The 11,373-nt window shown below is 38.9% G+C and overlaps 1 protein-coding gene across 2 annotated transcripts in view; it reads left to right on the top strand.

Moving 5' to 3' along the window:
* The first annotated feature begins 765 nt into the window (after nucleotides 1–765).
* Nucleotides 766–11,373, top strand: part of LOC137256014 (uncharacterized) — a 64,394-nt gene continuing 53,786 nt past the window's right edge. The window contains exon 1 of one of the 2 annotated variants that reach the window (XM_067793687.1): nucleotides 766–808. The gene's annotated coding sequence lies outside the window, so the exon portion shown is untranslated. Of the gene's footprint in view, nucleotides 809–8,358; nucleotides 8,662–11,373 lie in introns of those variants that run through there. The other variant, XM_067793680.1, reaches the window with a different exon arrangement.

Raw genomic sequence — 11,373 nt, 5'->3', positions numbered from 1 at the left:
AACAGGCGAGAGAACCTACAAGCCCCACATGTGTGTAGCTTAATTCCCACTGGATCCCAAACAGTAAGTGGTTCAATGACTGGCTTAACATAATTGTAACTCTTTCACTTAACACAGACTTACAAAAGCCTTAACCCTAACACTACTGACACTCTCATACTTTGAAATAAGCTGTTGATAATGTTTCCAGGAAGCCTGTTGAAACAGACTTGACAGACTAACCAGGCTTTCAGTATTCAGCTCTCTCCATGAATTGCTGATGTGTAAACAATATTCAATCACTCAGTCAGCTTTCACAACGAATAGCTGGAAAATTATCGATGTGGTGTAAAACAATATTTAGTCATTCACTTAGACACCTCTCGTCATGAATGGTGTCATAATGGCTGATGTGTAAAACAATAATCAACAGTAACTCCCATACTGTTTGTCAGAATCTCAGCTGCCCATTTCTTGATCTGGAAGTATCAAAATAATTATGAAACATTATGACCTGAAAATGCTGATTAAAGACCTAAAGCCCTGTACTTTTGTAGTCCATGATCTTCCCAGGCCATTTTCAAATGCTGTGCACATAGTAAATGTTTTTACTAAAACAACACAGCTATGTCATCAATTTGCATGATTCTGATAACAGTTTGGATTCAGACCACATTCCCTCCACTGATCACTGAGACACTGTCTGCTTCTCACAAGAAGTGTCATCATATCTAGTATTTAGCACACATCAATAAAACATTTATACAGTGCTTTTAGTCTGTCATCATATCAGCCTGACTAGTATTCCTTTGGGGGAACTCAAGTGAAGGTAGGCAACGGGAGCATCTCTATTCTGCTGTAAGTCAGTACAAGGAGAATATCTCTCCTGCAGCAAGTCAGTACAGGGAGTGTCTCTCTCCTGATGTAAGTAAGTGCAGGGAGCATCTCTCTCCTGCTGAAGTCAGTACGGGGAGTATCTCTCTCCTGCTGTAAGTCAGTACGGGGAGTATCTCTCCTGCAGTAAGTCAGTACAGGGAGTGTCTCTCGCCTGCTGCTTGTTAGTACAGAGAGTGCCTCTTCTGATGTAAGTTAGTACAGGGAGCATCTCTCTCCTGCTGTATGTCAGTACGGGGAGAATATCTCTCCTGTTGTAAGTCAGTACAGGGAATGCTCTCTCCTGCTATGAAGTTGTTGATAATATGATTATAATTAATATGTTAATGTTGTTATTGTGAGAACCTGTCACCTTTCATGCAATTTAAAAGATGTCACCGGTCTCAAAGTTAAAAAAATGGGTTCTTTTTTGTCACAATTTTCTTGAACCTATTTGCCTCAAAATGTCATAAATCTCTGGATAGCTGATGACTTCAAAATGTTGCCCTTTAGCAAAGCTTTCAGTAGATACACATAATGCATTGAGGTCCCAGCCTGTTCTTTCAACACCTGTGATTGGGTGTGGGTGTGGAGGGGGCATAGTGTGACAACTTAGGGAGAGGCGTTAGCCAGGCCTGTATCACTGGCGCCTCAGACATTAACATCAGAATTCCATTAAAATCAGATCACACCTCCGGAGAGGTGAGAGAGGGATCAACACATGATCAGCTAGTTATACCCTAGTTGAAAGGGATATTAAGTACAACTTTGCACTGACATGCATTAAACAAAGTCTTACAGTTGATGGAAGACAGCTATTAGATATTCAAACAGCTCTTTCAAAATGTTTTAGTTTATTTGTGTGGGTGTTCTTGTCGCGTAAACCTGCTAATCTGAAAAGCTTTTGAGAGCAAGTGAGACAGGCATCAATCATGGCAATATTATGGAACTGGATGGCTGGGTATCCTGGAATGATGACATGCTAAAAGACACTCTCACTGTTATATATACTGCTCAAAAGAAGTTAAGGTTCATCTGATTCTTTTATATTACTATAGATCAAGATGACTTGTCATTATAGTTCTTATCTTCTTTTGAACCGTATGAAAGTGACTGTTGTTTAATCAGCAATATTCAAGCAAGATAATAGCGAAAGACATTGGTGATCCTTAAGTTTCCTTTGAGCAGTATGAAAGTGATACGAAAGAATTGGTTGGGAACTTTCTTTCAGTAATATGAAAGTGATGTTTTTGTTTTGTTTTGTTTAACCAGCATTATTCAACCAGAGAAAGAAGTTGGTGATCCTTAGCTTTCTTTGAGCAATATGAAAGTGATATGTTTTTTAAGCAGCAATATTCAAGCAGTATTCAGTGAAAGATGTAGGTGATTCAGTCTGCAAATTCCTTTGATTAATGTGAAAGAATCAGGGGATCCATGACTGTTTTGATTCGTATAATATGTGTATATTTAAATATTATTTATGAAATATGATTTGCACTTTAAGCATCTCACAAAGAGACATGTTTCTATATGTAGAGGTTTAGGTACTCTGACTTGTTCTTGGTTTATGTAGAAAGAATGGGGTAAGAGCAGAGTAGTATATACTGTCACTTACGATGTCAAAACTACCCACCACCCCTGTCATGAAATCCAGTGATAGCATGTACATTACGTGTTGGTCGAGCACTCGGAGCATCTGGACACGTGTTTGTTTTAATATCATTCAAGCTGCGAGATGTTGAACAGCGAAGATGGCTTGTTTGAAATTAAGAGTAAACTTACTGCGATTAGCAAAGACAGTGTTTCAGTTGTTTTGGATTCGTTTTGGCTATTGACAAACAAAATTAAATTTACAATAAAAAGAACTGAAGACGCCACACCCAACGATACTAAATATAACAGTGACTGGACCACGACTGCATTCAACGTTAACAGGTATAACGGACAAAATAACATACTAACTGGAGGGTTGAAGCAAAGAAAAGCACAGCCAAAAATCTTAAAAGTGTTTGAAAATGAGGACAACCCGAGTTGATGTTAGGTCCATCTCTCGGAGAAATACACATGTCTATGGTAAGTATAATCTGTTTATATACTGACAAAATTAAAATAGGGATCATGGGATATTTCATTGACAGTTTATAAAAGATAGTATTACATATGACTACAGATTGAACCTCATTTACAGAGTTAAATATGGTTCACAATGTTTGTTCAATACCCCTGTCTTATTTTGCAGGGCTCATTTTAAGAGATGTTAACCTACCTGCACCAGGTGCAACCCAAGATTAAAAACTAATTGCACCAGCAAAATTCCAGTTGGAACGTCAGAGGTTTAGGTGCACATAAACATCTTACCATGATGAAGTACCCTTGAAACCATAGCAACACAGAGATGCAAATCGCTGTCAGAAGGAGCTGTCATAGCTAAGATGTGTCTATTTATAGCAATGCTTCAGTGCCATAGCTATTCTAAGTTAAACAAAACATGAGCTGACATATTTCTGCTTATGATGTTAGATGTATTGTTGATATATTTCTCATAAATTGACTTGCACCTGGTGCAAGTTAGACTAATAAGTAACAAGGTGGCACTTTGTAAGGCGCCAGTGCACGTAACAAAGCACTAAATCGAGCCCTGTTTTGTCCTTTAGGCAAACTTTCAGACATTCTACCAAGTCAGTACACTGAGATATGGTATAAAGTGTGCACTACACAGTTACATCAGGTTTGTTTTAATCAGTGTTGTATATACCTATTGTCTGCACAACTGTACCTACGATACATTATGAAATGTTTTATGTTTTCTTTTCAGCACAAAGAACTTGAAGAAAGATGCTGTGTACATAAAGCCTCAAACATCTTCACAGTCTGATTGCTGGTACATTGATTCAAATGGCCAATCAATACACTGAAGTGAAAAGGATATGTGAAATGGGTGGACTACAAGGAAAATTTACCAATCACTCACTGAGGGTCTCTAGGGCAACATGCCTGTATGATGCAGATTTGACAAACAACACATATCCAAACAAACAGGTACATAGTATTTTCTCGAATATTCACAGCGCCCTCAACATTGTCCTAGAGGAAAACATAACATCTTTCACTGATACTATTGGGTCTTTTTTGACACTTTGTGACAATGACAGGTGAACTATTAGTGCTCATCTATCATCTTCAGGACATAGGAGCACGAAAGGCTTGTACAAATGTTCCACCTCCTGTCAGATGTTCTCTGTGGGAAGAAGCCGTGAACGAACACCCCTTCAGCAAAAGTTTCTCATGGGGAACATTTCGAGGCGGCAAAGAAACAACTCTCATCAGGTGATGAAAGTATTACAGGCATGCATTCCGAGGAAGAATCAGATGCTCAAAGCAAGAAATGTTCAATTTCTCTTGTTTATAACATAAATTTGTAAATTTGAGATGAATAAACCATTCATGGTGCTTAACTTGCTTCTCTTGGCTACATGTTTTTGAGACTGAAATAGAGACTGCAATCAAGTTGGTAGTTTTTTTTAAGGAGAAAAACACACTAAATCTTTCAAGTAAGCACTCTTATTTGTTCTTTGTACACTGCAAGAATGAACTGAAAATTCAAACCCTAGTAGGAGGTCACTTCAGGTAACCTGTGAGTAACCCATGACCATGCAATCAAATGTGAGATGCCCAAACTGATTTAACCAGTCAGACAACTGCTACTGTTTAGGGTTTGGGGGAACTTGCAAAATTCCCCATTTGGGGACACTGATCCCACAACAAACAAAAATTCGCATAAAACATAGATATTTCACCTGCAGTATATATGCTTAGGGCTTTATGATGACATGGTTACCATTAGCCAATATTTTCACAAGCTGACATCCTTGAATATTGACATTAAAACGCTATTTTCAGTGACTGTTTACTCGCCGTTGACAGTGTTGAAGCATGCTCGATGTGCATCATTTGGAAGCATTGTCGTACGGAAAGTAGCATCTATAATGTTTGGGGTAAAGTTCCATAGGTATGTGAGAGTGAGAAAAGCTTGCATCGTCAAGCCTTTAGTAGCGTGCGGTGCATTGAGGTCAAGCAGTGGCATCTCACGTATATAAACACAAGTCAATTCGATGCGTGTTGCTTTGTTTTGATTTAGTGACAACATTCAACCAGATAAATGCGGCCTCCAGCTCGGGGAATACAACCTTATTTGGGACTGATAAAACCCTGTTTTCCCTCGACATGATGTGATAACTTATATTATGTATCTCAGTGTTAAAATACCAAAATCACTTACGCATTGTGAACAGGTTTATTGGTCATTCTACCATGACTCAAGAAAATACTGGATTCTGATTGGTTGTTCAGAAAAATCAGACGGCATCAATTCTGGATTGACGCCATCTGATTTTAGGCTGTTTCACCGTGCAATAACAAGTCTTATTGTGAGAACTACTTCCATTTGACCACAGTGATGGTGGGTCATAACAACAACAACTCCATGGATATTGACGCTGACTCGGGAATTCCTTATTACATTCTTACTATTTCTTATTTCTTAATATTACAATTGAAACCTCATGCTGCATGTTTGGTTCCAATTGAAATTTAGTCACCATCAATTCAGTACACCATGTCTCTGATTTTCAAACACAGTAGGTTTATCTCCTAATTGATTCACTGATTCATTTCTTAATCACAGCAAACATCTGTGTTTGATAAGTTAAGACTTTTCACACACTACTGAAATTTGAAATGATTTGGGCACAGTATAGGTGCAGTACATTAAGTCATCATATCAGACACTGATTTGTAGATTACATTGTCAATAGAATCAGCTATTAATCATATTAATGCCCTGTTGTGTGAGCACTGGTGACAAAGTGCAGTTTAATTCTATAACTATTTGGATATATTCCCACAAGGTCACAACATGAAGTTCACATTCACAGCACACTGACTACCTGCCTTAAGACACCACTGTCTACATGCCCTAAGACACCACTGTCTACCTGCCTTAAGACACCACTGTCTACCTGCCTTAAGACACCACTGTCTAAGACACCTCTGTCTACATGCCTTAAGACACCATTGTCTACATGCCTTAAGACACCACTGTCTACATGCCTTATGACACCACTGACTACCTGCCTTAAGACACCACTGTCTACCTGCCTTAAGACACCACTGTCTACATGCCTTATGACACCACTGACTACATGCCTTAAGACACCACTGTCTACATGCCTTAAGACACCACTGTCTACCTGCCTTATGACACCACTGACTACATGCCTTAAGACACCACTGTCTACATGCCTTAATACACCACTGACTATCTGCCTTAAGACACCACTGTCTACATGCCTTAAGACACCACTGTCTACACGCCTTAAGACACCATTGTCTACATGCCTTAAGACACCACTGTCTATCTGCCTTAAGACACCACTGTCTACATGCCTTAAGACACCACTGTCTACCTGCCTTAAGACACCACTGTCTACATGCCTTAAGACACCACTGTCTACCTGCCTTAAGACACCACTGTCTACATGCCTTAAGACACCACTGTCTACATGCCTTAAGACACCACTGACTACCTGCCTTAAGACACCACTGTCTACATGCCTTAAGACACCACTGTCTACATGCCTTATGACACCACTGACTACATGCCTTAAGACACCACTGTCTACATGCCTTAAGACACCACTGTCTACCTGCCTTATGACACCACTGACTACATGCCTTAAGACACCACTGTCTACATGCCTTAATACACCACTGACTAGCTGCCTTAAGACACCACTGTCTACATGCCTTAAGACACCACTGTCTACATGCCTTAAGACACCACTGACTACATGCCTTAAGACACCACTGACTACCTGCCTTAAGACACCACTGTCTACATGCCTTAAGACACCACTGTCTACATGCCTTAAGACACCACTGACTACATGCCTTAAGACACCACTGTCTACCTGCCTTAAGACACCACTGTCTACCTGCCTTATGACACCACTGACTATTTGATATCAGCTAAACATCACAGCAGAGGATGGTACTTGTTTGGAGTCATGCTATAAGATGACATCCTCACCTTATCAGCTTGCTGATGGGGCTAAACCAGCACCATCACCAGAAGTGTACCTCATTGTACCCATGTGAGGAATCAAACCCGGGCCAGCAGTGAATGAGTGAATGCTTTAACCACTCACTGAGGAGGCCCCACCACCCTCATCCATTGTAAGCATCATTTCCAACCACTGGATTCCTGATGCCAAAGCTACACGTCTCTCTCCACCTTTGTCAGCATCCCAAATTGTGGACAAGTGAATGCTTTAACCACTAGACTACCCCACCGCCTCAGGAATTGTAACGCATAGTCTCTGAATATATAAAATTTTGATAGTAACAAAGACACCCATTTTAAATTGAAAAGGATCCCCAGGGAGGCCAGAGATTCTTTTAATGTATACATGTAACTTTGGTATTATTAAGGTAATTAAATATTGTTTGCCTAGGTGCTCAATGCTGTATTTAAGTTAAGTGTTTGGTTGTTATATATCATTGGAATAGTTATATGTATATGTTTTCTTGCTTTGATTGCTGGGTTTGTCACCGGGAAATCTGTTATTGTAGCTTTCCTCTGGTGTGTAGAATGGTATTATTAAGGTAATTAAATATTGTTTGCCTAGGTGCTCAATGCTGTATTTAAGTTAAGTGTTTGGTTGTTATATATCATTGGAATAGTTATATGTATATGTTTTCTTGCTTTGATTGCTGGGTTTGTCACTGTGAGATCTGTTATTGTAGCTTTCATCTGGTGTGTAGAATGGTATTATTAAGGTAATTAAATATTGTTTGCCTAGGTGCTCAATGCTGTATTTAAGTTAAGTGTTTGGTTGTTATATATCATTGGAATAGTTATATGTATATGTTTTCTTGCTTTGATTGCTGGGTTTGTCACCGGGAGATCTGTTATTGTAGCTTTCATCTGGTGTGTAGAATGGTATTATTAAGGTAATTAAATATTGTTTGCCTAGGTGCTCAATGCTGTATTTAAGTTAAGTGTTTGGTTGTTATATATCATTGGAATAGTTATATGTATATGTTTTCTTGCTTTGATTGCTGGGTTTGTCACTGTGAGATCTGTTATTGTAGCTTTCATCTGGTGTGTAGAATGGTATTATTAAGGTAATTAAATATTGTTTGCCTAGGTGCTCAATGCTGTATTTAAGTTAAGTGTTTGGTTGTTATATATCATTGGAATAGTTATATGTATATGTTTTCTTGCTTTGATTGCAGGGTTTGTCACCGGGAGATCTGTTATTGTAGCTTTCATCTGGTGTGTAGAATGATATTAGTGTTGATTTGACTGTTTGACTTCCTGTCACAACCTGCATCCTCTTGACAGAAAATTAACATGGCCTTAAATATCAAACCCCCCAAAAGCTGATTACCAGCTCCAACAAGGTACGTTGTAGCAGTATGGTAATTCATCGACAGTCTTCTACTAGTAACCACGTGATAATGTGTACCATCAGACATGATGTAGAACAGAGACTAGGTGTCATCGTCATTGTAAATTTATATGTCTGAACCAGTCGGTCCCTCAGCTGTGTGGAGGGATGCTGCAGTAGATTTATAATTAGCCACAGCTTCACCTAATTACCGGATATTTTGTAGTGAGATTAGCTGGATGTCGTTGTGCCATTCCCACGAGTCTTCGTTAATCTGGAGATTGTGGCACTGTCTCTGATGGCTAACAATTCCTTGCCGCGTACAGCAGCTTAACAGGGAGTTTCTCTTTTGGTCAAGGTAGGCACCATATCTCTTGTCTGTTTATGCTGACATACTGCTTACTGTTGGGTGGACTTCTGTTAACGTTACTAGATCCTGGTGTCTCTGATCTACCATTAAGTTCAGTTACTAGGTAGTGTATTGGTATTGTGTCAGTATCTGTGGCTGTGTAAGACTCTTCCCAGACAGACATACTATCATACTAACTAAATGTCACATCATACTAACTAAATATTACATCAAACTAAGTAAATGCGACATTTTACTAAGTACATCTTACATCATACTCACTGAATGTCACATTGTACTAACTGAATATCACATTGTACTAACTGAATGTCACACTAGCTGAATGTCACATCGTACTAACTAAATGTCACATCGTGCTAACAAAATGTCACATCGTACTAACTGAATGTCACACCATACTAACTGAATGTCACACTGTACAAACTAAATGTTACGTCAAACTAAATGTCACATCATACTAACTAAATGTTACATCATACTAACTAAATGTTACATTGCACTAACTAAATGTCACATCATACTAACTAAATGTCACATCGTACTAACTAAATGTTACATCATACTAACTAAATGTCACATCGTACTAACTAAATGTTACATCATACTAACTAAATGTCACATCATACTAACTAAATGTCGCATCATACTAACTAAATGTTGCATCATACTAACTACTGTACCATCACACTAATGGTACATCTTGGAGATTGGTCTCTTGTAAACTCTGCTGGTCTCCACGTGGAGATTGGTCCCCAGTAAACTGTACCCAAAAACTGGTCCCAAAATACATGTAGGTGGTGACTTAATTAATCAGATGGTCATTCTTTGTTACAAAGTTGATGCATGTGATTCTACACTCAGTTATCAACATCTGCATATATCTGCACCAACTGTCATACAAACATGGTATGTAAATAGTGAATGATTACTATATTTAATCATTTTCACTTCACTGGGCAAATCTTTTTTGTATATTTTGTGATTTATGAGAATCTTTTTAACACACTTTGGAGGTTATTTTAGGTAAGTTATTTAACCTCAAATTGATGGTGTCAACCTTTTCTGTACCTTTGTGGTTACTGTTTGACTGTTTCTTGAACTTGAAATCATGATCACCAGTAACAGATGATTTGCTTGATTTGATCATTTTGTGCAATTAAAATTAAAGATCAATGAAACAATTTGTCTGTTGTAGATGACACTATTTTCAATGTCTGCTGACCATGGAAATTGGGTCTCTTTGTGTAAGGCAAACATATTGTGTTACTTGAATGTACACAGATTTGTGCATCTGTCATAGATTAATTGTAATAGTGAAAATATATGAAATCTCATCAACAATCACCACCAAACACGACAGAAGTAAGCACTTCAAGAAAATGTAAAGAAAACTGCAAAGTGTGTTTTTCTGAAAATCCCACATGATGTTGACTGCAAAAACTGATTGTCCTGCTTCCATACCACACTGCAGAAATAGTAAGATATTGATTTTGTAAAGGTCCTGAATGTTGTTATGTGAAGATGAGGTGTGTTGTTGATGACGCTGCTCTGTATGTATGACAAGAAGTCACCAAGGACTCACGTGGCAAGCCTTGCTTCCTGATTTTCAGGAAATATATAGTTATTGGTTTTCTTGGGCATGTTTTCTAGGCTGATACACAGTATTACAAGGCTTTGGGGAATGTTGTTTGAGGGCAGTTTTTGTCCAATTCTGGTTGCATCAGTTTTAACCCAATATCATCCAAGATTTGGGTACAAAACCCTGAAACCATATCACCCTACCTTTTGATACAATACCCTGAAATCATATCACCCTACAGTTTGGTACAACACCCTGAAACCATATCACCCTACAGTTTGGTACAACACCCTGAAACCATATCACCCTACAGTTTGGTACAAGGCCGTGAAATCAATATCACCCAACATTTTGGTACAAAACCCTGAAACCAATATCACCCAACATTTGGGTACAAACCCCTGAAACCAATATCACCCAACATTTGGGTACAACACCCTGAACCTTGTGACAGCTTTATCAACATCCCTGTGCCACATCTTGTTTAACACCACACTCAACAATATGAAAGCTGTCTGTAAATAACTGAGTTTGTATATACAATCCAGAGATTGACATCATGAGCATCAATCAAGTCAGTCAGTCTGACACCCAGTTTGCCTGTACCGACAAGTGTAGATTACTGGGGACCAGTTCTAGCCTTGATCTTCACGGGTTTTGTCACATCTTGGCCAATATCATCCCATCTCATCTTGGCCCTATTCTCTCCTTGATCCAGGAGGCCAGCATAGTATATGTACTGGGAACAAGGGCTACATAAGTCACCAAGGTGCAGGTTACATCGGTAGCAAGGATATGGAGATCTTGGCTAGAGTACAGATTTGATACTGGGGACTTGGGTAAGAAAAAGCCCTGAAAACTGACCAGTACAAAATAGGTCCCCGTGACTACTACAGTCATATTGCTGTTATGCAGGGCAAGCCAATATGAGAATCCTGGAGACTAGGTAGATTGGGGACTAGTAACACTGGATACTGGGGACTAGTTTCACTGGGTACCAGGGACTAGTTTGACTGGGTATTGCGGCCTAGTTAGACTGGGTACTTGGAACCAGTTTGACCGGGTACTCAGTGGACATATTAGTATTGGGTAATCATTCCAGTTGTTTGAGATCTTATTCA

This window comes from Haliotis asinina, chromosome 1 (assembly GCF_037392515.1).
Source record: "Haliotis asinina isolate JCU_RB_2024 chromosome 1, JCU_Hal_asi_v2, whole genome shotgun sequence".
Taxonomy (NCBI): domain Eukaryota; kingdom Metazoa; phylum Mollusca; class Gastropoda; order Lepetellida; family Haliotidae; genus Haliotis; species Haliotis asinina.
The sequence above is the reverse complement of the archived record's forward strand: the minus strand, read 5'-3'. Positions and strand labels throughout refer to the sequence as shown.